Consider the following 26761-nt stretch of genomic DNA (forward strand, 5'->3'; position numbering starts at 1 on the left):
AATCCTCTAGTTTGAGCTAGAACTCTTAAGTGTATTTAATCAAAGGATAACTATAAATAATTAAGATGTCATAGCATTGGTTCACGCAGCAGATAACCATTTGCTATCTACTACAATTCAGGGGTTCTCAAACTACAGCTCGCGGGCCACATGAGGCGGTGTGATTATATTTGTTCCCGTTTTTTTTACTTCAAAATAAGATATGTGCAGTGTGCATAGGAATTTGTTCATAGTTTTTATTTTTTTTAAGCTATAGTCCAGCCCTCCAACAGTCTGAGGGACAGTGAACTGGCCCCCTGTTTAAAAAGTTTGAGGACCCCTGTTACATTCATAGACACTGCATTAGGTATAGGAATAAAAGACTCATAAGTTGGACGGCGCCTGTGGCTCAGTCCGTAAGGCGCCGGCCCCATATACCGAGGGTGGTGGGTTCATACCCAGCCTTGGCTGAACTGCAACCAAAAAATAGCTGGGCGTTGTGGTAGGCGCCTGTAGTCCCAGCTACTTGGGAGGCTGAGGCAAGAGAATCGCTTTAAGCCCAGGAGTTGAAGGTTGCTGTGAGCTGTGTGATGCCATGGCACTCTACCGAGGGCCATAAAGTGAGACTCTGTCTCTACAAAAAAAAAAAAAAAAAGACTCATAAGTTCATAAAAGCTAATTTAAGTCGTAAGTATAAATGTGTAATGAAACATTAGTGAAAACAATATTCCTGGCAGAAGCTCACATTGTTCATTATGTGTGAGAAAGTTACAGAGTAGCTGGAAAGAAGGAAGGGCCTTAAATACCAAGCTTTGTTAAAAGAGAAGTATTAAAGTTTCAGAGTTGGGGTGGGGAGGCAGAGTGGACACTTTCCAGTGCATAAGTAAAACTGGAAGTCGGTAAGATTTAACATACTCCAACAGGTGGGGAAAGAAGAGAGAATTCAAAGCTAGAGTGCAGTAAGACGGATTTTGACTTTCATTTTTCTATACAGTTCCTCCTTGACCATATCCATTCACTCCTAACAATTCCTAAGCTTTTTAGGGAGGTGGCATTTACAGAGAAGGAAAGTTTTTCTATTCACTCATGGTAAATTCCTACTTGACAAAATCTACAATTAGAATTGCTCATTTGTTAGCCGGGCGTTGTGGCGGGTGCCTGTAGTCCCAGCTACTCGGGAGGCTGAGGCAAGAGAATCACTTAAGCCCAGGAGTTGGAGGTTGCTGTGAGCTGTGTGAGGCCACGGCACTCTACCGAGGGCCATAAAGTGAGACTCTGTCTCTACAAAAAAAAAAAAGAATTGCTCATTTGTTGTTCTAAGAGGAAGCAGTTAATAAGAAAATAAAATTGCTACACCTCCTGGAGTTGAATAATTCTTTTTCACTGTCATTCAGAATCAACCAGAGATATTGCTTGATTACAGGTAGAAAAAAGAATATTAGATGGGCGGCGCCTGTGGCTCAGTGACTAGGGCACCGGCCCCATATGCCAAAGGTGGCCGGTTCAAACCCAGCCCCAGCCAAACTGCAACAACAACAAAAAAATAGCCGGGTGTTGTGGCGGGCGCCTGTAGTTCCAGCTGCTCGGGAGGCTGAGGCAAGAGAATCGCGTAAGCCCAAGAGTTAGAGGTTGCTGTGAGCCGTGTGATGCCACAGCACTCTACCCGAGGGCGGTACAGTGAGACTCTGTCTCTACAAAAAAAAAAAAAAAAAAAAGAATATTAGAGTCTAATGTGCAATACTGCTATACGAAATATTCTAGAAACGGAGTAAAATTCGAATGAGACTTGAACAAAGGTTTTCTGCCATGGAATGGGGAACCTGTGGCCTTGGGGCCACTTGTGGCCTTCTGAATCCTTGAGTGCCTTAGGCCTTTTGACTGAATCCAAATTTGTATAGAACAAATCCTATTCTATTTGGTTGAGGGGCCACACTTGGGGATCTGGAGCGCCACATGTAGGCTTGAGACTGCAGGCTCCCCACAAAATTTTCTGGATAATTTCCATGTTTTCTCAAATATCACCTCTACCAACTCTTTCTATTATAAAAAAAAAAAAAAAGTAATAAGTATTTGTCATAATAAACCCCAAGTTACTGATCTCTCCTGAAACCAAGGAGTTTTAGTACATATACACACACACAGACACACCCACACACACACCATTTCCTCTCATGCATTTGTAAGTATAACTCTGGCTATTAAATGAAAGGCTCTGAACTTTTCTTCCACTTTCTAGAACCCTTTTCTCCAGATTCTTTGGTTTCCTCGTGCTTTCTTAAATCCTACTGTATCAATCAGCAGCAGCATACACATAAGCCTACCTCCAACTTTTACATCCTCTCCCAACTAAACCTTATTTCTTTTAGTTCAGAAAAGCATGGAAATGGATCTTAAACCCTTAGAAGTAATTTTATATTTTAATAAGTCATTTTTAAAATGTAGTGCAGGGCGGCGCCTGTGGCTCAACGGGTAGGGCGCCGGTCCCATATGCCGGAGGTGGCGGGTTCAAGCCCAGCCCCGGCCAAAAAAAAAATAAAAAATAAATAAAAAAAAATAAAATGTAGTGCAACAAACTGAAATTAAAAACGTTTTTGTGAAAACAAGCATTTTCTGAGACAAAAAAGACAGGTCTACACTACGTAAATGTATCCTAAGCATATGTTCTCTGCAGTTGTTTCCAAAACCTACAGGTTCTAACTTCAAGATTGTTCCTTCTGCCTATGGCATCACAGGGGAAGAAGATAAAGATATGTTCATATGGATAGATAGGTGGTTATAAGGCAGAAACTGCTTTAACTTAGTCTTTCTTTCTTTCTTTTTCTGCCACAGAAACTGTATGATCAACAAATGATTCCTGAATAGATTCTACCTGTCCCAGACAGGACCTCTTTGTTCAGTCAGACACAGGTGGTTGCTTCTCAATAGCTGAAGTGGGTGAAAAATGGATAAAGCTGATGTATTCCTATATTGCCAGGATATCTCAGATTTTTGGTAGCCCGACCCTTGGAAGAGTTCAGGTTCACATTTCAAACTACCTAGCAGGGATTAATCCCATGAGTTCTTGCTTAAAATCCTTCTGAGATTTGCTATTGTTCTCTAGCAAACATTTCAAATCTCTCATATGAACAAAAGGCCTAGAATATCTGCCTCCACTCTCTACACTATTGTTCACACCCAGCACTACAACTCCAGCTTCCCTATTCCCATCATTAGTCAGCCCTCAGTTAATAATCTTGACAATCAGACACCACAGGTTAGGCAGCCCAAGATGCTCTCATACTGCCCCATACTTTTCCTATGACACATCCATACTAACCATAATTGTTTTTATTCAGTGTTGTGCTTCCCTACTAAACTTAGTTCTACTAAGAACAATTATTACCAAACTCATTCACGGACTTTATCATTTTATGTAAGCCAAATCTCTCTTACATGAATCCTAGTCTATATTATATTTAGAAAGTCTTCATGGGCAGCACCCGTAGCTCAGTGAGTAGGACACCAGCCCCATATACCAAGGGTGGCAGGTTCAAACCAGGTCCCTACCAAACTGCAACAAAAAAATAGCCAGGCGTTCTGGCAGGTGTCTGTAGTCCCAGCTACTCAGGAGACCGAGGCAAGAGAATTGCCTAAGCCTAGGAGTTGGAGGTTGCTGTGTGATGCCACAGCACTCTACCAAGAAAAAGAAAGTCTTAGTCATAATCCAAGATTTAAAATAGTCATAAATGTATAGAATCTTTCTTGCATGCTTCTGTACTTATCAGTGTTGTATCTTTAATTCAACTGGAATTTGTATTACATATGTATTACACACAAACAGATGATTCTATTCTTTCCCCATGGATTTGATGTGCCTAATTTTACATATGTCTATATAAAATGGGTGACTCCTAAATCTCTATTCTTTTCCATTCATATCCCTAATCCTATACTAACTGGATTAGTATTATCCCTAATCCTGTACTGCTACAATCTGACTGTACAATCTGCCTGAATACATAAAAAGGTATATATATACAACCTATCCTATTATTGTCCCTTCAAATTCATCCTAACTTCTTCCACATTTACTTTCCCCAACAATCTTTAGAATTAATTTTAAGGCTTGGCACCTGTAAGACAATGGTTACGGCGCCAGTCACATACACCAACGCTGGTCAGTTCAAATCCAGCCCAGGCCAGCTAAGCAACAATGTCAACTACAACAGAAAAATAGCTGGGCATTGTGGCGGGCACCTGTAGTCCCAGCTACTCGGGAGGCTAAGGCAAGAGAATCACTTAAGCCCAAGAGCTGGAGGTTGCTATGAGCTGTGATGCCATGGCACTCTACCCAGGGTGACAGCTTGAAACTCTCTCTCAAAAAAAAAAAATAATAAAATAACTTTAAATTACCTATAAAAACATATTCCTTATAGATTTCTCTGAGTTTACAGATTAGGTGGTTAATAGAGTTGGTCTCAATTTTACATACTATTGTACTATTTTAAATTTTACAAGAAATGTATATTTTAAACACCCTCCCCCCAATAAAAGTAGTTTTTAGCTTACAATTACATGAAAGTAAGTATTACATGTTTCTGGGAAGATAGAGGGGGCATACTTTTCACTTTTCCCGTCACTAAGTAACTACACATCACGGACATTGTATATAAAACAAACATAACAAGAGAGAAAGTGGTAGACCAGCTAGGGACTTTGGGACCCAAGAAACATAAAGGTGAGTCCCCTGGGTTTTCTTTTAGCCTTATATATTCCAGATCTGGAGCTGAAGAATCTACATACTCTAATAGATGCTGACATTAAAAGCTCCAGCAGGCCAGCCCATGGCTCATGCCTGTAATCCTAGCACTCTAAAAGGCTGAGGCGGGTAAACTGCCTGAGCTCATGAGTTTAAGACCAGCCTGAGTCAGAGACCTCTAAAAAAATAGCCAGGCATGGGTGGCACCTGTGGCTCAAAGTAGTAGGGCGCCGGCCCCATAAGCCAGAGGTGGCGGGTTCAAACCCAGCCCCAGCCAAAAAAAAAAAAAAAAAATAGCCAGGCATTGTGGCAGGCACCTGTAGTCCCAGCTACTCGGGAGGCTGAGGCAAGAGAATTGCTTAAGCCCAAGAGTTTGAGGTTGCTGTGAGCTGTGATGCCACACACTCTACCGAGGGTGACATAGTGACACAATGTCTCAAAAAAATTAATTAATTAATTAAAAAAAAAAAAGAATAAAATAGGTGCTCGGTGCCTGTAGCTCAGTGGTTAGGGCACCAGACACATGCACCAGAAATGGTGGGTTCGAACCCAGCCAGGGCCTGCTAAACAAAATAGCCAGGCGTTGTGGGTGCCTGTAGTCCCAGCTACTGGGAGGCTGAGGCAAGAGAATTGCTTAAACCCAAAAATTTGAAGTTGCTGTGAACTGTGATGTCACAGCACTCTACCAAGGGCAACAAAGTGAGACTGTCTCCAAAAAAAAACAAAAACAAACAAACAAAAAGAATAAAACAGGTGATCACTACATACATCAAAAAGACAAACAAGATAGCCTAGCATTGTGGTGGCACCTGTAATCTCAGCTATTCGGGAAGCTGAGGCAAGAAGATCAGGGATCACTTGAGTCCAGGAGTTTGAGGCTGCTATGAGTTATGAAGCCACGACACTCTATCTAGGGCAGTGGTTCTCAATCTGTGGGTCATGACCCATTTATAACAATGAAAATACATCCTGCAGATCAGATACTTACACTATGATTCATAACAATAGCAAAATTATAAAGGACAATGAAAATAATTTTATGGTTGGAGGTCACCACAACACGAGGAACTGTATTAAAGGATCGCGGCATTAGGAAGGTTAAGAACCACTGATCTAGGGTGAATGAATGACACTTTATCTAAAAACAATAAAATAAAATAAAAATAAAAAATAAAATAAAATCTTGGCGCCTTTAGCTCAAGCGGCTAGGGCACCAGCCACATACACCAGAAGTGGCGGATTCAAGCCCAGCCCAGCCTTGCCAAACAGCAATGACAATTACAGCCAAAAAATAGCCAGGCATTGTGGCGGGCGCCTGTAATCCCAGCTACTTGGGAGGCTGAGGCAGGAAAATCGCTTAAGCCCAAAGAGTTAGAGGATGCTGTGAGCTGTGATGCTACGGTACTCTACCGAGGCCAACATAGTGAGGCTCTGTCTCAAAAAAAAAAAAAAAAGATGTTTAAGGAATACTGGACTTGGTGAGTCTTCACCTGTAATTCCAGCTACATGGAAGGTTGAGGTGGGAGGACTGCTTGAACCCAGATCAACGCTACAGTGAACAATGATTTGTGCCACTACACTCTAGGTTGGACAAGAGTAAAAACCACCATCAAAAAAAAAAAAAAAAAGGTAAACAAGGAATACCTCAAACAACTCCAGACACAAAAATTGGACAACTGAGACAAAATGGACCACGTCCTCAAAAATTACAAGCTACTCACTTAATATGAAGTAATGTGAAGGAAATTGAATTCACAATTTAAAAACTCCCAAAAAGTTAAGGTCTAGGTACAGAAGTCTCCCAAATGTTTAAAGAATTTTTAAAATTCTGCATAATCTTTTCCAGAACATAAAAGAGGGAACACATTCCATATCATTTTATAAAGTCAGTGCTATGTTACTCTGATATCAAAATCAGACATAGTACCAAAAAAGGGAAACTATAGACTAACAGCACTCAGAAATACAGATGTAAATATCCTTAACAAAATATTACTAAATGAAATTAAGCAACACAGAAAAAAGCATTCCAGGAAGGGAGAGCTGGTTCAATACTAAAACATCGATATAAATGTAAAACACTATTAACAGGCTAAGAAAGAAAAATGCATGATCATATCAATTGACACAAGAAGGCTCCTGAAAAAATTCAACAACCATTCATGATAAAAATCTCCTATAACCAGAAATAGAGAAGTTCCTCAACTTGACATCAAGTATACCTAAAAACCCTATAGCTAATATTATAAATGGTGACAGACTGAATGTCCCCCAAAACCAGGACTAAGGCAAGGATATTCACTCTCATTCAACCAAGTACATTCAGCAAGGTCACGTATAATAAGATAAATATTCAAAAACCAATTATATTTCAATATATTAGGAATGAACACAATGGCATAAATAAAAATACAATACTATTTTAAATTGCTCAAAACAACTGAAATACTTAAGTGTAAATCTAACAAAACACAGTACTACAGTATCTACATGGTTAAAGCTATAATCTGGGGGCGGTGCCATGGCTCAAAGGAATAGGGCGCTAGCCCCATATACCAGAGATGGCAGGTTCAAACTTGGCCCTGACCAAAAACTGGAAAAAAAAAAAAAAAAAAAGCTATAATCTGGGCTGGAAGCTGTAATCATAGCACTCTGGGAGGTCAAGGCAGGAGGACCCCTTAAGGTTAGGAGTTCGAAATGAGCCTGAGCAAAGCCAAGACCCTTTCTCTACTAAAAATAGAAAAATTAGCTCAGAGTGGTGGCATACAGAGGTAGTCCCAGCTATTCTGACTCCTGAGGTGGGAGGACTGCTTGAGCACAGGAGTTTGAGGTTGCTGAGAGCTAAGATAAGGCTGTTACTCTATCCTGGGTGACAGAGTAAGAGAACAAAACAAGCTACATAATTTGATGAAAAAAAACATCAAAGAAGAGGGAGGTGCCTGTGACTCAAAGGAGTAGGGCGCCGGCAGAGGTGGAGGGTTCAAACCTAGTCCCAGCCAAAAACTGCTAAAAAAAAAAAAAAAACAAGACATCAAAGAAGATATAAACAAATGGAACAAATACCATGTTCATGGACTACAAGACTCAACATAATGAACATGTCAATTTTTCCGAAATTCATATAAAGGATTGACATAACTTAGCAAAATTCCAGCCAGATTTTTTATAGGTATAAGCAAAATTGCTTTCTATTTTTTAATTTACTTTTTCTTTTTATTTCCTTATTTTGTATTTTTATTTCCTTGCTTTTGTTGTTGTGGTTGAGACAGAGTCCCACACTATGCCCTGAGCAGAGTACAGTGGCATCACAGCTCAATGCAACCTCAGACTCGGGGTGTGGGCATCCCTCTGCCTCAGCCTCTGGATGCAGCTAGGATTACAGGCACTTGCCATAGCACCCAGCTGGGTTTTTCATTTTTTTATGAGTCAGGGTCTCAGTCTCACTCAGGCAAGTTTCGAACTCCTGAGCTCAAGCAATTCTCCCTCCTCAACCCTCCACAGTGCTGGGATTACAGGCTTGAGCCACTGTGCCTGGCTATTTTTCTTTTTTTGAGACCAAGTCTCACTCTGTTTCCCAGGCTATAGTGTCATGGTGTCATAGCTCACAGCAACTTCAAACTCCTGTACTTAAGCAATCCTCCTACCTCAGCTTCCCAAGTAACTGGGACTACAGACACCTGTCACAACACCTGCCTAATTTTTCCATTTTTAGTAGAGACAGAGTCTCCCTCTTGTTCAGGTTAGTCTCAAACTCCTGAACTCAAGAGATCCTCCCATCTTGGCATCCCAGAGTGCCAGGATTACAGGCATGAGCCACTGCACCTGGCCATGCTTCTTTAAATTTTTTAAAGAAAGAACTGAAATAGTTAAAACAATTCTGGGTGGTGCCTGTGGCTCACTGAGTAGGGCACTGGCCCCATATACCAAGGGTGGTGGGTTCAAACCCAGCCCCAGCTGAACTGCAACCAAAAAATAGCCGGGCATTGTGGCGGGCGCGTGTAGTCCCAGAGACTCGGGAGGCTGAGGCAGGAGAATTGCTGAAGCCCAATAGCTAGAGGTTGCTTTGAGTCCTGTGACATCATGGCACTCTACTGAAGGCGGTAAAGTGAGACACTGTCTCTACAAAAAAAAAACAATTCTGAAAAACAATATTGTCAGAAGAATCAATCTACTCAATTTCAAGACTTTTTATGTAACTATACTAATCACGACTATGTCATATTAGCAAAAGTACAGACACGTGGATTAGTGGAATAGATAACCCATATAAATATACCCAACCCATTTTTAACTAAAGCAAAAGCAATTCAATGAAGGAAAGACAGCCTTTCCAACAATTGGTGCTGGAGGAACTGAACATTCATAGGGGAAAAAAAAAAACTTAAATTTCACATCTTAGGTGGCGCCCATAGCCCAGTCGGTAGGGCACCAGCCCCACATACCAAGAGTGGCGGGTTCAAACCCAGCCCTAACAAAACTGCAACAAGAAAATAGCCAGGCATCGTGGCAGGTGCCTGTAGTTCCAGCTACTTGGGAGGCTAACACAAGAGAATGGCCTAAGCCCAGGAGTTGAAGGTTGCTGTGAGCTGTAACGCCACAACACTCTACTGAGGGTGATAAAGTGAGACCCTGTCTCTACAAAAAAAAAAAAAACAGCTCCAGCCTGCTAAAAACAAAAAAATAGCTGGGCATTGTGGCGGACACCGGTAGTCCTAGCTACTTGCAAGACTGAGGCAAGAGAATCACTTAAGCCCAGGAGTTTGAGGTTGCTGTGAGCTGTAATGCCACAGCACTCTACTAAGCACAATACAGAGAGACTCTGCCTCAAAAAAAATTCACATCTTATACAAAAATTAATTCAAAATGCATCAAAACTAAATGTAGGAGCTGAAAGTACAAAACTGTCAGAATAAAAGATGGGAAAAATGCTTCATGACATTTGATTTGATGATGATTTCTTGGCTAAGACGCTTAAAAGTACAGGCGGCAACAACAAAGATAAATTAGATAATAAAACTTAAAATTTTAATATAGCAAAGGACATTATCAATAAAGTGGAAAGACGATCCACAGCATGGGAAAATAATCATACAGGATCTGCAAATCTCCTAAGAGATTAACAGCCAAAATACATTATTTTTTAAAACTCTTGTATCTCAACAAAAACCAACCCAATTCAAAAATGGGCAAGGGGCTTAAATTCTCCAAAAAAGATATATAAATGGACAATAAACACATGAAACAATGCTCAACATCACTAGTCATTAGGGATATGCAAATCAATACCATAAGCTGATACCACTTCACACCCCTCAGGATAGCTATTATCAAACAACAACAGCCTGTACACAAAGAAAGTAACAGATGCTAGCAAGAATGCAAAAAAATGGGGAACTGGTGCATTGTCACCTAGAATGTACAAGGGTGAAGACATTACGGAAAAAATGTGGCAGTTCCTCTAAAAATTAAACATAATTATCATTATGATTCGGCAATTTCACTTCTGAGCACATACTCCAAGAGAACCAGGAACAGGGACTTTACATGCAGCAAAACTACCCTTCAAAATGGAAGGAGAAATCAAGACATTTCAAGTTAACCAAAAGGTGAGGGAATTCACTTCTTGTAGATTGACCTACAAGAAATACTAAAAAAACTCCTTCAGCTAATATTTAAATTTTTTTCTAGAGGCAAAGTCTTACTGTGTTGCCCAGTCTAGTCTGAACTCTTGGCCTCAAGGGGTCCTCCTACCTCAACTTCCCAAAGTACAGGGATTATAGGCATGAACCAGCATGCCCAGTCCAACTTAGTTTTGTCAAAGAATAAATTCAAAATTAAAGACAGAAGGAACCCATAGATATAAAGGGACTTAAGGAATATAGTGATCAATTGCAATGAATGAAGTCTATTACATCCTGACTCAAACAAATGGCTAAAAAAAGATGATGAGGGAAACAAATACTGGCTCAATCTTTGATGCTATTTCAAGACATTATATTTGGACAAGAAGTCTGCCCTCCTGAACAGGCAGAGCAAGACAGAAGACCGGAGGTATCTGTCAGCTGAGCTCTCCAAATGTGAATGGGGAAAAAGAGAGAACCCAGCCATACCTGGTGAGTTGTGGCTCAGGGAGCACAGTGAAGAGGTGGTGAGCTGGATACAGTGTTTGATCTGGAGTGGTGGAAATATGATGAATTAGGCAGATAACCGTGACCCGCTGGGATTGGCTAGCCCCACCACAGAGGTCAGGGACAGCAGGAAGACTTTTTGAAGTTTTCAGCTTTTGAGGGAAGCTGTGCCACTGAGTGGACAGCTTGGAAGAGTGAGAAGACTTAAAAAATATATATATAACAACCAAATATGAGCATGGTTGGAGTAGATTTGCCACAGGTTTGGTAGCTGGCAAGGCAACCATACTGAGGTCTTGGTGGCCAGGGGGCTGCCCTTGTGGGAAAGTTGTGAAGTAGTCTTAGCTAGAGCCTAAAGCACTGCTGCCTTAATTCCGTCTGCCAGGATCAGAACTCCACTCTTGAGACAGGCTGAGGGATTCCAGCATCCCACGGGAACTGGACCCAAGGGGCACTGTGACACCTGCCCCTGAAGAATTCTTGTGAGCTTTAAGATCCCAACCTGAAAGGATCTGAATGCTGAGGAAATAATCAGCCAATCACCAATGGCAACTAAGTTTGAAATAAGGACCATGGAGGTTGCTGGCTGTGCTGGCTCCTAAAAAAAAAAAAAAACACACACACACAGTGCCACCTGGTCTCATATTGCAACATATTGTTAAGAGCAAGGCCTTCTGTTTATTTGGCCAGGAGGAAGAGTCTGGCTTTGATAAGCCTGCGGTCATGTCAAGACCTAAGCTCTGAGAAAAGATAATTGGAAGCAAAAGAGGCAGTGAAAAGGGAAAAGGAGGACAAGGAGGTAAACAAGAAGAAAGAACATAGGAAGAGGAACCAACAGAAAAATTTGGGCAACATGAAAAACAAAAACAGAGGAATTCCTCCAAAGGACTACGAGGCAGCTACTGCAGAAGACTCCACCGATAAAGAATTAATGGACCTGGGTGGCGCCTGTGGCTCAGTGAGTAGGGCGCCGGTTCCATATGCTGGAGGTGGCAGGTTCAAACCCAGCCCCGGCCAAAAAAAGAATTAATGGACCTGACAGAAAGGGAATTTAAAATATGGATGATAAAGACAATAAAACGAATGGACAAGAAAATGGAAAGACACAACCAAAAGTCAGATGAGAGATATGTAGAATATAGAAAGGATACGGCAGAGTTTAAAGAAATGAACGAGACAATCAGGGAATGTAAAGATACAGTAGAAAGTATCAAAATTAAGTGAGACCATAGAGAAGAAAGAACCTCTGAGCTAGAGGATAAATGGCTTAAATGATAAAAATACACAATGGACTTTAACAAAGTAAGATGAACAGAACTCCACCACACTTATCAATTCTCTCAAATGTCAATGGACTGAATTCACCACTAAAGAGGCATGGGCTGGCTGACTAGATAAAAAAGCATAAGCCATATATATGCTGTCTCCAGGAGACACACCTAGCCTTGAAGGATAAATCAGACTCAGGGTTAAGGGATGGAAAACAGTATTTCAAACAAATGGAAATCAGAAGAAAGGAGAGGTGGCAATCTTATTTCACATACAAACATATTTAAAGAAATTAAAGATAAAAAAGATAAAAGATGGACACTTTATACTGGTCAAAGGAATAAAGCAACAAGAAGACATTTCAATTTTAAATATTTATGCACCCAACTTAAATACTCCCAGATTTATGAAACAGACCTTGAGGGATCTGAGCAATATGATATCCCATGACACCATAATAGTCAGAGACTTTAACATCCTGCTGACAGAACTGGACAGATCCTCTAAACAGAAACTAAAACAAAGATACGAAGGACTTAAATGTGACTCTAGAACAAACAGGATTAAGAGACATATGCCAAACCCCCATCCCAAAGCTAAGGAATATACATACATTCTTCTCATCAGCCAATTGTCTGTATTCCAAAATAGACCACGTCCTAGGATACAAGTCAAACCTCAACAAAATTAAAAGAACAGAAATTAGTTTTTATTTATTTATTTTTTTCAGACAGAGTCTTACTATGTTGCCCTTGGTAGAGTGCCATGACGTTGCAGCTTACAGCAACCTCAAACTCTTGGGCCTAAGCAATTCTCTTGCCTCAGCCTCCCAAGTAGCTAGGACTACAGGCACCTGCCACAATGCCCACCTATTCTTTGGTTGCAGTTGTCATTGCTGTTTAGTAGGCCCGGGCAGGGCTCGAACCCGCCAGCCTGGGTGTATGTGCTCGGCGCCCTACCCACTGAGCTACAGGTGCTGCCCAAAAGAATAAAAATTAGGCCAGGCACGGTGGCTCATGCCTGTAATCCTAGCACTCTGGGAGGCCAAGATGGGTAGATTGCCCTGAGCTCACAGGTTTAAGACCAGAGAATCCCTTAAGCCAGAGAATCCCTGAGCCAGAGAATCCCTTAAGCCCAAGAGTTGGAGGTTGCTGTGAGCTATAATGCCACAGCACTTTATCAAGGGTGAAAAAGTGAGATTCTTTATTTCAAAAAAAAAAAAGAATAGAAATTATACTTTGTATCTTCTCAGACCACAAGGCAATAAAGGTAGCACTCAACTCGAACAAAATGTTCATCCCCACACAAAGACTTGGAAATTAAACAACCTCGTGATGAATGATAGTTGGGTTCAGGAAGAGATAAAAGAGGAAATCATTAAACTCTTCACACATAACAATGAAGACACAATTGGTGGTACCCATAGCTCTGTAGGTAGGACACCAGCCATGTACACCAAGAATGGCAGGTTCTTGGGCGGCGCCTATGGCTCAGTGAGTAGGGTGCCGGCCCCATATACTGAGGGTGGCAGGTTCAAACCCAGCTTTGGCCAAACTGCAACAAAAAAAATAGCTGGGTGTTGTGGCAGGCGCCTGTAGTCCCAGCTACTCAGGAGGCAGAGGCAAGAGCATCACCTAAGACCAAGAACTAGACGTAGCTGTGAGCTGTGACACCATGGCATTCTACCAAGGGCAACAGAGTGAGTAGTGAGACTCTGTCTCAAAAAAATAAATAAATAAATAAAAGACAATGACACAAGTTACCAAAACCTGTGGGATACAGCGAAAGCAGTCTTTAAAAAAAAAGGGAAATTTATAGCATCAGATGTCTGTATTCAAAAACAGAAAGAGAGCATATCAACAAACTCACGAACTATTTTATGGAATTAGAAAAACAAACTAATCCCAAATCCAACAAATGAAAAGAAATAACCAAAATTAAATCAAAGATTCATGAAACTGAAAACTAAAGAATCATTCAGAAAATTAACGAACCAAAAAGTTGATTTTTTGAAAAAATAAAATCAATAAGCCTTTGGCCACATTAACTAGAAACAGAAAAGTAAAATCTCTAATAACCTAAATTAGAAACACTAAAGGGGAAATAACAACAGATGCCTCAGAAAGACAAGAGATTATCTGAGTACAAGAAACTCCATGCTCAGAAACTTGACAGTGTAGAGGAAATAGATCAACTTGGAATCACACCCTCTCCCTAGACTCAATCAAGAAAAAAATAGGGGCGGTGCCTGTGGCTCAAAGGTGTAGGGCACTGGCCCCATATGCTGGAGGTGGCAGGTTCAAACCCAGTCCCAGCCAAAAACTGCAAAAAAAAAAAAAAAAAAAAGAAAAAATAGATCTCTGCAACAGATTGATTTCAAGAATTGATATCCAAGAAACAATGAAAATCTCCCAACGAAAAAAATGCCCTGGTCCAGATGGTTTCACACCAGAATTCTATCAAAGCTTCAAAGAAGAGCTTATACCCATACTGCAGAAATTATTCCAAAAAATTGAGAAGGGCTTGGCACCTGTGGCTCAAGCGGCTAAGGCACCAGCCACATACATCTGAGCTGGCGGGTTCAATTCCAGCCCGGGACCACCAAACAACAATGATGGCTGCAACCAAAAAATAGCCGGGCATTGTGGCGGGTGCCTGTAGTCCCAGCTACTTGGGAGGCAGTGACAGGAGACTCCCTTGAGACCAGGAGTTGGAGGTTGCTATGAGCTGTGATGCCATGGCACTCTACCCAGGGCAATAGCTTGAGGCTCTGTCTCAAAAAAAAAAAAAAAAAACTTGAGAGCTCACAATGGCTCCCTGTGGCCCACAGCCAAACACTATTAGCTCCGTCTGGCTCAGCGGCTCAGACTGGGGCCCTAGACAACGGCCAAAGTTCTCCACATTCCTGCTCAGGCTCTCCCCAAGGCAGTTCAACTGAGTGCCAAGTCCAAAGACACCAAAACAGTTCACAGATATATGTGCTATGCCAAAAGACACTGGCCCCTGCATGGCTTTTTTTCACCATTGGTGGTATAATAAGGACAATAATACCTGCTCCACCTTCATCTATGGTAGCTGCCTGGGAAACAATAACAACTTCCAATCCAAAGACATCTGCCTGAACATGTGCCATAAAAAACGCTTCTCCCCCTGAATGGATAAGGACAAACAGGAACAACCACCAGGATTTGGCTCATGCTCCAAGGACCTGTCCATGAACCTGACTGATGTTCCAGTGTGGCTTCCACAGTTCCACTCTCAGCGTTCTAAGACTGTAGCTCTTCTCAAAGCTGAACCACTGGATCTGCTTCACTTTGCTCCATCTCCATCTTTTTATGCATAACATCCTTCTATTTTCATCCCATCCTTAATGCCTGACCCCCTTATCTTTAACTTCTAGAACTCCCTATTACCTGTGTAGCTCCCAATTTTTCCCAATAAAGTGCTTGGTCTAAAAAAAAAAAAAAAAAAATTGAGAAGAATGGAATCTTCCCAAACAAGTTCTATGAAGCAAACATTACCCTGACACCAAAACCAGGAAAAGATCCAACTTTTTTCAGACCAATCTCACTAATGAATATAGATGCAAAAATTCTCAATAAGATCCTAGCCAAAGATTATAACTTCTCAATTAAAAAGTCATATATAACAATCAAGTAGGTTTTATCCCAGGGATGCAAGGTTGGTTTAACATATGCAAATCCATAAATGCAATTCACCATATCAACAGAAGCAAAAACAAAGACCATATCTTCAATACAAGCAGAAAAAGCATTTGATAAAATTCAACATCCTTATCTAATTAGAACTCTGAAGAATATAAGCATAGGTAGCACATTTCTTAAACTGATCAAAGCCATCTACCACAAAACTACAGCTAATAGTACGCTGAATGGAGTAAAACTGAAAGCTTTTCCACTCAGAACTGGAACTAGACAAGGTTGTCCTCTATCACCACTACTCTTCAACATAGTGAGAGAAGTTCTAGTCAACACAACCAGGCAAGAGAAGATAATAAAGGGCATCCAAATGGGGGCAGAGGAGGACAAACACTTGCTCTTTGCCAACAATATGATCTTATACTGAGAGAACCCCAAAGACTCAACCACAAGATTCCTGGAAGTCATCAAAAAATACAGCAATGTCTCAGGATATAAAATCAATGTCCACAAATCAGTAGCCTTTGTATATGCCAATAACAGCCAAGATGAAAAGCTAATCAAGGACACACTCCTTTCACAGTAGGTTCAAATAAAATGAAATACCTAGGACCATACGTAACAAAAGAGGTGAAGGACCTCTACAAAGAAAATTACAAAACCTTTAAGAAAAGAAATAGCAGACAATATTAACAAATGAAAAAACACACCATGCTCATGGCTGGGAAGAACAAACATTGCAAAAATATCTACACTACCCAAAGCAATCTACAGATTCAACACAATCCCATTAAAATACCACCATCAGGGCGGCGCCTGTGGCTCAAGGAGTAGGGCGCCAGTCCCATATGCCAGAGGTGGCGGGTTCAAACCTAGCCCTGGCCAAAAACCAAAAAAAAAAAAAAAAAAAATAGCCGGGCATTATGGTGGGCGCCTGTAGTCCCAGCTACTTAGGAGGCTAAGACAAGAGAATCACTTGAGCCCAAGAGTTGGAGGTTGCTGTGAGCTATGACGCCCAGCACTCTACTGAGGGCAACAAAGTAAGACTCTTATCTCAAAAAACAAAACAAAACAAAAAAAAAACTACCCTGAGATATCACCTAACCCCAGTGAAAATAGCTCACATCACAAAATCTCAAAGCTGCAGATGTTGGCATGGATATGTAGAGAAGGAAACACTTTTACCCTGCTGGTATAAAATTGGTGGAAAATAGCCCGCTAATCTAATACCCTAATTACCCAATTTGTATACATGTATACACACTGTATACATGTATTAAAACATCACATGCACAAAACTATTATGTATCCATAATAATTAAAAATAATTTTTTAAATGGAAAAAGAAAAAAATAGCCTGGTGACTCCTCAAAAGGTTGAATGTAAGAGTTCCTATATAACCCACCAATTCCACTCCTAGGTACATGCCCAAGAAAAAAAGAAAACACATCCACAAAAATTTGTACATAAATGTTCATAGCCCCATTATTCTTAATAATGAGAAAGTGGAACTCAAACATTTATAGACTTATGAATGGGTAAATTCATATAACAAAATATTATTTGGACATAAAAAGGAATGAAGTACTGATACAAGCTATAACATGGATGAGCCTGGAAAAGGCGTTAACTAAAAGCCAGGTGCAAATGACCACCTATCATAGAATTCCATTTACATAAAATGGTAAAAATGGCAAATCTATAGAGACAAATTAGCAATTGTCAAGGGGCATGGAAATGAGATGGGGGGATGACAGCTAAAAGGCATGGAGTTTCTTTTTGGGTAACAAAAATGTTCTAAAACTGGGGCGGCACCTGTGGCTCAGTCGGTAAGGCGCCGGCCTCATATACTGAGGGTGGCGGGTTCAAACCCGGCCCCAGCCAAACTGCAACCAAAAAATAGCCGGGCGTTGTGGCGGGCACCTGTAGTCCCAGCAACTCGGGAGGCTGAGGCAGGAGAATCGCTTAAGCCCAGGAGTTGGAGGTTGCTGTGAGCTGTGTGAGGCCACGGCACTCTACCAAGGGCCATAAAGTGAGACTCTGTCTCTACAAAATAAAAAGTTCTAAAACTGATTTTAGTGATAATTTTACAACTCTATAAATATACTATTAATAAAAAGCATTAGACTGTACACTTTAAATGGATTAATTGTATGCTATGTACATTATGTATCACTAAAGCGTTAGGAAAGGCCCAACAAATTGGGCAACGCCTGTGGCTCATTGAGTAGGGTGCTGGCCCCATATACCAAGGGTGGTGAGCTTGAACCCGGCCCTGGCCAAACTGAAAGGAAAAGTAGCTGGGTGTTGTGGCGGGCACCTATACTCCCAGCTACTTGGGAGGCTAAGAGAATCACCTAAGCCCAAGAGCTGGAGATTGCTGTGAGCTGTAACACCACAGCACTCCACCGAGTGCAACAAAGTGAGACTCTGTCTCTAAAAAAAAAGAAAAAGAAAAAGAAAAAGAAAGAAAAACCCAACAAAAGTGTCAGATTTTTGCTATACTTTTTGCACTCATCAGGAAAATTATATGTCATTTAGATCTTCAAAAAGGCTTAAGCTGGTGGCGCCTGTGGCTCAGTGATTAGGGCACCGGCCCCATATACAGAGAGTAGAGGGTTCAAACTAGGTCCCCATCTAACTGCAACAAAAAAATAGCTCACCATTGTGGCAGGCGCCTGTAGTCCCAGCTACTCGGGAGGCTGAGGGAAGAGAATCACCTAAACCCAAGAGCTGGAAGTTGCTGTGAGCTGTGATGCCACAGTACTCTACTGAGAGTGACAAACTGAGACTGTTTCTTTAAAAAAAAAAAAAAAAAGGCTTATGCCTCCAAAAAAATTCTTTCTTTAAAGGAGAAAAGGTAGAATAAGAGGGGGGAACTTCATAACTTAATTATACAGTATCTGACACATAATTTTATCCACTCATTCTTTTTTTTTTTTTTTGTAGAGACAGAGTTTCACTTTATTGCCCTCGGTAGAGTGCCATGGCATCACACAGCTCACAGCAACCTCCAACTCCTGGGCTTAAGCGATTCTCCTGCCTCAGCCTCCCGAGTAGCTGGTACTATAAGCACCCGCCACCCTCGGTATTTGGGGCCGGCGCCCTGCTCACTGAGCCACAGGCGCAGCCTATCCACTGATTCTTTTATCTTGCAGAAAAGATATTCTTTTATCTTCCTCTGTCACACTTTTGTCTTTATACACTTCTAGAAACTAAAAAATGCTTAGCTTAATATAAAATGTTCAACCAATTTTCCTTAGCATATTTTCAAATTTGATTCATTTCTATCATAAATACTTGCAGATGACGTGAGGATTCAACATTATCACGGTAAAAATGGCTAAAACCAGGTATGGGGAACCTGAAGCCTAAGGCCACAAGTGGCCTTCTAGGTCCTTCAGTGTGGCCTTTTGACTGAACCTAAATTTTACAGAATCCTTTTACTTTTATTAATACATTTTGGTCTTTAATAATTTTGTTTTATTTTTGAAAATAAACGTATTTAAAATACTAAAGAGTTAAAGGTTCAATGAAATAATCCTCCCAGATTGACCAGCACAATTAGAGAACATTTGTAAACCATAAGGACTAAATTGATGGCTGCTATGCTCATGATTTAGTTCTAATTTCCCCTGACTGAGTGGTGCCACCACCACAGAAGGCTGGTTGGCAAGAGTTTATGGGATTCAGTACACCAGTCTGCTATCAGCTTTTGACAACAGTGCACCGTTTCTGTTTGAAGCAGAATTTGTGAATAATTGCATGGCTCAATGGTATTTTTTAATTCTGTCCACTTAACAACCCATCATGTCACAGAAGACCAAGAAAGTCCTCTAGGAAGAAAACAGATTTTCTTATGAAAATTGGGAATTGCAGTATTATTTTGCTTCTGCTACAAATAAGATGATTTGCTTGCCTTGTGATATTGCAAAGTCGACATTAGATAAATTCAATACTCATCAGCATTCTAACACTGGTAAGGACCACAGATATTTTAAATTTGAGGGAGAGGCACAAAAAAGGTTGTATTACAGAAATTAAAAGATGAAAAGCAAAAGCAAAGACAATTCTTTCAAACAACGAGACCTGGAAAGAGTACCACAGAAACAACTTATAAAGTAGCTTATATACTCAGGTCAGCCCACGTTTTATACTCCATTCAGATAACAAGATTTTCTTGGCCCCAAAGAGTTACTTGCTTTCAGCACCTCTTCTGAACAGAACATGGGGAATAGATACCTTGAACATCTTCGAGATAAACTACACAAAGTTGGACTAAATTTAGTAAATATAGTTAGTGTGTGCACAGATGGTGCACCTTCCATGACAGGAAAATATGAAGGGTTTACTGCTGAGATTTTAAAAAATAATAATACAGGTCACCATACATACCTGGGGAAAGTGGAAAATGGTAGCCAAATGTATTTTTTTTTTTTTGAGATAGAATCTCACTATTGCCTTTGGTAGAATGCCATGACATCATAGCTCACAGCAACTTCAAACTCTTGGGCTTAAGTGATTCCCTTGCCTCAGTCTCCCAAGTAGCTGGGACTACAGGTGCCCGCCACAAAGCCTGGCTATTTTTTTGTTGTTGTTGCAGTTGTCATTGTTTTTAGCTGGCCCAGGCCGGGTTCAAACGCTCCACCCTTGGTGTATGTAGCTGGCGACATAACCACTATGCTACGGGCGCCAAGTCCCAAATGTACTTTTGTTTACAAAATATTCATTATAAAATTTTCCTCTACATGTTAATATATAAATATAAAAAAATATTAAAATATGGAATATGAGTTTGTTTTTCCTGTATATGGCAACCTTTGGGATACTCCTTATTAACAGACCCAGATGCTCTCATTTCTTTTTATTGTATCGGCATAGTGCTAAAGCTACTATTTTAAGTGACACTATGCAACGAGCTGTATGTATTGTTAATTATATTGGTGTAAATGCAATAGGGCATCATCAGTTTTGTAACATGCTAATTAAATGTTATGAAGAACAGAATCAGAAATGTGATTACTGAAAGATTTCTACAGGAGTACATTATTTCTGGGTGATATCATGTCAAATCAAAACAATTTAAATATTTGTTTGCAAGGTAAAACTAAGTCTATATATGATATGTGGCACAAAATCCAAGCACTTTTTTCAAAACAAAACTACTTCAAAAGGAAATTTCTTATGAACATCTCCCCCAATTAGCAAAGGTCACTGAAGAGCAGGATGACATATGTGAATCACTTGAAGAATACGCAGCTGTTATAGACCAATGAAAGGATACAATAAAAGGTTTTCTGACTTTGAGTATCATGACATCACAATCAAATTAGCATTTCAGTCTTACCTAGTTGATATCACCAAGGCACCTAAAGAACTACAGATAGTAATTGATTATTCCCAGTAAATGACATTTTAAAATCATTGATACTAAGATCCAACTGAAATATGGAAAAAAGAATGCCCATGCCTTCAGCAATATGCTTTCTTGCTTTCAACCACTTACTGCAGTGAATCTACATTCTCCTATTTAACCCAAATCAAGACGGTGTTAAGGTCACAATGACTGACACCTATCGAGATCAACTGAAACTGCAGACCTCCTTGCTGCAACCAAATATTCATATACTTTCCAACAAAAAGCAGACAAAACAAAGTCATTCAAAAATTAGTTCAAAATTAACACATAGTTTTCATTTTTTTAAATTAAGTGCATAGTAGATTTTTTACAAATAATGTACATGTTTAAGTATATCTAGTTTAAGTTTCTTGAATGTGGCCTTATGAGATTACAGCAAAATTAATGTAGGTTTCCAACATGAAAAAATTCCCCACCCCAGGTTAAAACAATGCCTGGTAGTCAACTAAGTGATTGCCGTGGTTATTCAACTCAGAAGATGAGGATCCTGAAACTGATGAGCCCAAGGAAGGGGGAAGACACAAAGCCTAGGGCCTAGGCTCTTCAACAGTGTTTTTCAACCTTTTTTATCTCATAGAACACTTGAACCTATAGTTAAACTTCTGCAAACTTAAATTATGTTGATCATAGTAAAAAAAAAAAAAAATATATATATATATATATATATACTTACTGTGCTTTGAACTTTTGTGAAAAATAATGTAATTAATGATCCTTAAAAATTTTCACGGCATGCCTAAGGTCCTCTCACAGTACACCGGTTGAAAATCACAGCTCTATGAAGTCAAGAAAGGGAAACCCTTGGCATACTAACCCAGGCCAACATGAGGATAGTAGCAGCAGAATGTTCATCTCAACCACCATAGTTATCAGCCACTATCATCCACAATCACCATCTTCCCAAAGCATCTATGTATATGCCTTTAAATTTTTCTAAGTATAAAGCATTTATAGAAACATCCTCCATACCCAGCTAATAGCACAACTTATCTTTTTTCCCACATTAGTACCAATATTTTTTTAAATACATGAAATGATCAGGTAGCACTGCTCCCACTGCATTTCCTCTCCTTGTGATAGCCATTACCTTAGAAAACAATGTTAATTACTACCTCGAGGTGGGCATTCTTCCTTTCTTTCCTTTGGGATGTCAAGCCATTTTCTCATTCCCTTTCGCCCTGTCCCTCTTCTCCATGTCCCCTAACTTCTCACTCTCTCTATCCTTCTAAAATATACATTAAACTTATACTTTTATACCCTACTCTTGGCCTAGAGAAATTCTTTTCTCATCCTGCACTGAGCACCTACTGAGCTTTTTCTCAGCCTATCACTCAATTTTATCTATAAACAATATTGCTCTGGAGCAGCACCTGTGGCTCAGAGAGTAGGACGCCGGCCCCATTTACCAAAGGTTCAAACCTGGCCCCGGCCAAACTGCAACTAAAGAACAGCCAGACGTGGTGGCAGGCACCTGTAGTCCCAGCTACTTGGGAGGCTGAGGCAAGAGAATCACGTAAGCCCAAGAGCTGGAGGTTGCTGTGAGCTGTGATGCCAAAGCAGTCTACAGAGGGTGACAAAGTGAGATTCTGTCTCTTAAAACAAACAAAAACAATATTGTTTTGTATGTTTTCAAACTCTGCCACACAGCATATTGGTCTGTACCTTGCTTTCTTAACTCAAGATTGTTTTTCAATCACTAACTCTAGTACATTCATGAAAACTGTTGGACATTATTCTATTTTATGAATATCTCTTTATCCATTCTCTAACAAATGGAATGTTTACCTTGTTTCCAATTTTGTTATTACGAAGCTGCAATAAACATAATTTCTTGTGCATAGTACTCACTTCTAAAATACATTCCTAGAAAGAGAACTGCTAGGTAAAAGGATATGTTTAAGTTGATCTCCAAAATTGTTATTCCTTTTTACACTCCCACCAAGTGGCATTAAGAGTTTCTGCTTCAGTGTGGCGCCTGTGGCTCAAGAAGTAGGGCGCCGGTCCCATATGCCAGAGGTGGTGGGTTCAAACCTAGCCCTGGCCAAAACCACAAAAAAAAAAAAAAAAAAAGAGTTTCTGTTTCAAAAAAAAAAAAAGTTTCTGTTTCGGGGCAGCACCTGTGGCTCAGTGAGTAGGGCGCCAGCCCCATATACCAAGGGTGGCGGGTTCAAACCCAGCCCCAGACAAACTGCAACAAAAACAAAAATAGCCGAGTGTTGTGGCGGGGGCCTGTAGTCCCAGCTACTCGGGAGGCTGAGGCAAGAGAATCACCTAAGCCCAAGAGCTGAAGGTTGCTATGAGCTGTGACGCCACAGCACTCTACTAAGGGAGACAAAGTGAGACTCTGTCTCTAAAAAACAAACAAACAAAAGTTTCTGTTTCGGCAGCACCCATAGCTCAGTGAGTAGGGTGTCGGCCACATACACCAAGACTGGCAGGTTCGAGCCCGGCCTGGGCCTGCTGAACAACGATGACAGCTGCAACCAAAAAGTAGCTGGGCCTTGCAGCAGGCACCTGTAGTCCCAGCTGCATGGGAAGCTGAGGCAAGAGAATCGCTAAGGCCCATGATTTTGAGGTTGCTGTGAGCTGTGACACCACGGCATAGTGACATAGTGAGGCTCTGTCTCAAAAAAAAACAAAAAACCAGTTTCTGTTTCTCTCTTCTCTCAAAATTCTTGATATTTCTCCTCTTGACTAGAAGTAGCCTGCTCTCTGTACTGAATGCCAAACTCGGGGAAACCCACGGTTCCCCCAGGATCCACCAGTCCTCCAAGGCTGCTGCAGTGCTGTTCACAAAATGGCTCAGCAGTGTTAGTAGTGAAAAGCCAGGTCTGTGACTCAGATATCCCCTTCCCCGATTCAAGAAAACACTTCTTCCTGGGATCTGGGATAGCAAAATCTGTTGCCCACCAAAGTCTGCTCTCTTCTTTGCCCACCCAATAGGAGTTAATGTTTCCCAGAATTCTATCTTTGGCCTTTTCTTGTCACTTTCTTCATTCTCCCTAGACCTTCCTATTTGTGTAAGTTTTCACCACCATGTATATTTTGATGGCTCCAAAATCTTCCCAACCAACCCACAATCTCCTGAGATCCAAGCCCCTATTTCTAATTAATTGATTGGTAACTTCAAATGTTAGCAGAATTTAGTAACATTCATTCTTGTCTCCCAAACCAGTATTTTTTTTTTTTTTTTTGGTTGCGGTATGGCCAGGGCCAGGTTTGAACCCACCACCCTCGGTATATAGGGCTGGCGCCCTACTCACTGAGCCACAGGTGCCACCCACCAGTTCTTTTCTTTTCTTTTCTCTTTTTTGAGCAGAGTCCATGTCACCCTCCATAAAATGCTGTGACATCAGAGCTCACAGCAATCTCAAACTCATGCATGGGCTTAAGCAATTCTCTTGCCTCAGTCTCCCAAATAAATAGGACTACAGGCGTCTGCCACAACGCCCGGCTATTTTTTTGTTGCAGTTGTTTAGTTTGCCTGGGTTGGGTTCGAACCCTCCACCCTAGCACCCTTGGTGTATGTGGCTGGCGCCGAACCCAGCTCCTTTTGTTTATAAGCTACAATGGTACCAGCATCTTCCCAAACAACCGAGGCAAGAGAGCCAGTGAGTCATTCTTCCCTCTTCTTTACTGTCCAAGTAGTCAAGCCTTGTTTAATCCATCTCCTTAATATTTCTCATGTATTTCTCCATCCCCTTTTCCAACCATTCAAAGATATCTACCATCTGGCTCATTATTTAACAAAAAAAATAGAAGAAAATTTCTATTTACACTAGTACACAAAAAGACAAAAGTTTACAAGTAAACTTATTTACCCTATCAGTCTCAACTAGATGAAAAATCCAGTCTTTCAGGCAGCACCTGTGGCTCAGTGAGTAGAGCACTGGCCCCATAAACCAAGGGTTCAAACCCGGCCCTGGCCAAACTGCAACAAAAAAATAGCCAGGTGTTCTTCAACACAAATTCTCTGAATTTCTTTAAATATTCATGACATCTATTGAATAAAATGACTTCCTAATTTTACATACCAAAAAAAATAATAAATAAATAAATAAAATAGCCGGGTGTTGTGGCAGGCATCTGTAGTCCCAGCTACTCTGGAGGCTGAGGCAAGAGAATCGCCTAAGCCCAGGAGTTGGAGGTTGTTGTGAGCTGTGTGATGCCACAGTACACCACTGAGGGCAATACAGTAAGACTCTGACTCTACAAAAAAAAAAAAAAAAAGAAAGAAAGAAAAAAGAGAAATTCATTCTTTCAACTTAATAAAAAAAGACAAGGGACTTCCATAAATGGAAGTGAACAAAAATGGTAGAAAAACAAAACACCATTGTCATTTTTCTACTGATTTATAATAGCTCTTTATCCAAATCATTCCTTTATTATGTCTTTCTAAATGCTCTTTCAGAAAAAAAAAAAAAAGATAAACCAGTTACTATTTTTGAAATCTAGTAAAATGTACAAGCAAAGCTAATTCCCAACTTGTCAAAGTTCACAGCTACTTTTCAGATGTTTGTGTCAGTTTCTCAAAACTTGTCCACTCACGGATGAATTCCTCAATGGGAGCCAACACACACGCTTATACACAAAATGAAAAACAGATCTGTAAATCAATTTCTTCTAAGGGATGACATTTTCTTAACCACAACCAAATACACAAGACAAAGACAGTTTGTATCCACTCTACAGTCAACATTTTGGCTCTCATGTTAATATACAGCTTTCACAAGTTAGCTTTTGATTAATAATGCCTTGTTAAAACCCCTAACAGTTAATACTCATATCAGATGTTTGAAACAAAAATGAAGAATGTACAGTCTACCCAATGAATTATGAATGCATATAAACAAGCTAAGCAAATGGAAGTATCTTTTAATATTCAGTCGCAGTAACATTCAGTTTTTAGCAAATACGGGTGCAGAAGTTAACTGTTTCTGGATATTTTAGTGATAGATAGCTGTTCAAAAAAGTTTCCTTCATTTATGAGAGCACTATAAAATGTTTTGCAAAATAAAGATGCTGCACTAAAGGAATGTAATCACAAACCAGGGAGGAACCTTAGAGCATTTAATATTATCTCGCATTTTCAGGCGTGGCGCCTGCAATCAAGAAGGTATAAGAAACAAACCCAAAATCTAAAATTCAGAGTTCTTTCTACTGCATCACACGTTATTTTAGATTTCTGGCCCTAAAACTGATTCCTGTTAATTTCCCAAGACTAAGACGATGTGTTATAAAAATGACGTAACACCCAAACCCACACCAATCTTTTCTTTTCCACCTCCTTACCTTTTCCTTTTCCTATCCTCCATTATAATCCACGGAATGAAAAACATACCTTACTACCTGAATTTTTGGCCCTAACTGGCTATGAAGTCCCAAACTCCTACTACTGTTTCCGTGGTAAGTTAATCGCAATTTTTTTTTTTTTGTAGAGACAGTCTCACTGTATTCCTTTATTCCATAAATACCTCCAAAGTGCCGACTTTGCAGAAGCTGGGTGCTTGCCGCTCCTCCCAGCCTGCAGACCCCAGCGCGAGGGCATCAAGACTCCTCTCCCCCTGCC

The 26761-nt window shown here is 40.4% G+C and overlaps 1 protein-coding gene across 3 annotated transcripts in view; it reads right to left on the bottom strand.

The window, feature by feature from the left end:
* RPRD1A (regulation of nuclear pre-mRNA domain containing 1A) overlaps positions 1-26761 on the bottom strand; it is an 86894-nt gene that overhangs the window by 59667 nt on the left and 466 nt on the right. The gene's annotated exons all lie outside the window — the stretch shown is intronic.

Source organism: Nycticebus coucang, chromosome 19 (assembly GCF_027406575.1).
Source record: "Nycticebus coucang isolate mNycCou1 chromosome 19, mNycCou1.pri, whole genome shotgun sequence".
In the NCBI taxonomy this organism is placed as follows: domain Eukaryota; kingdom Metazoa; phylum Chordata; class Mammalia; order Primates; family Lorisidae; genus Nycticebus; species Nycticebus coucang.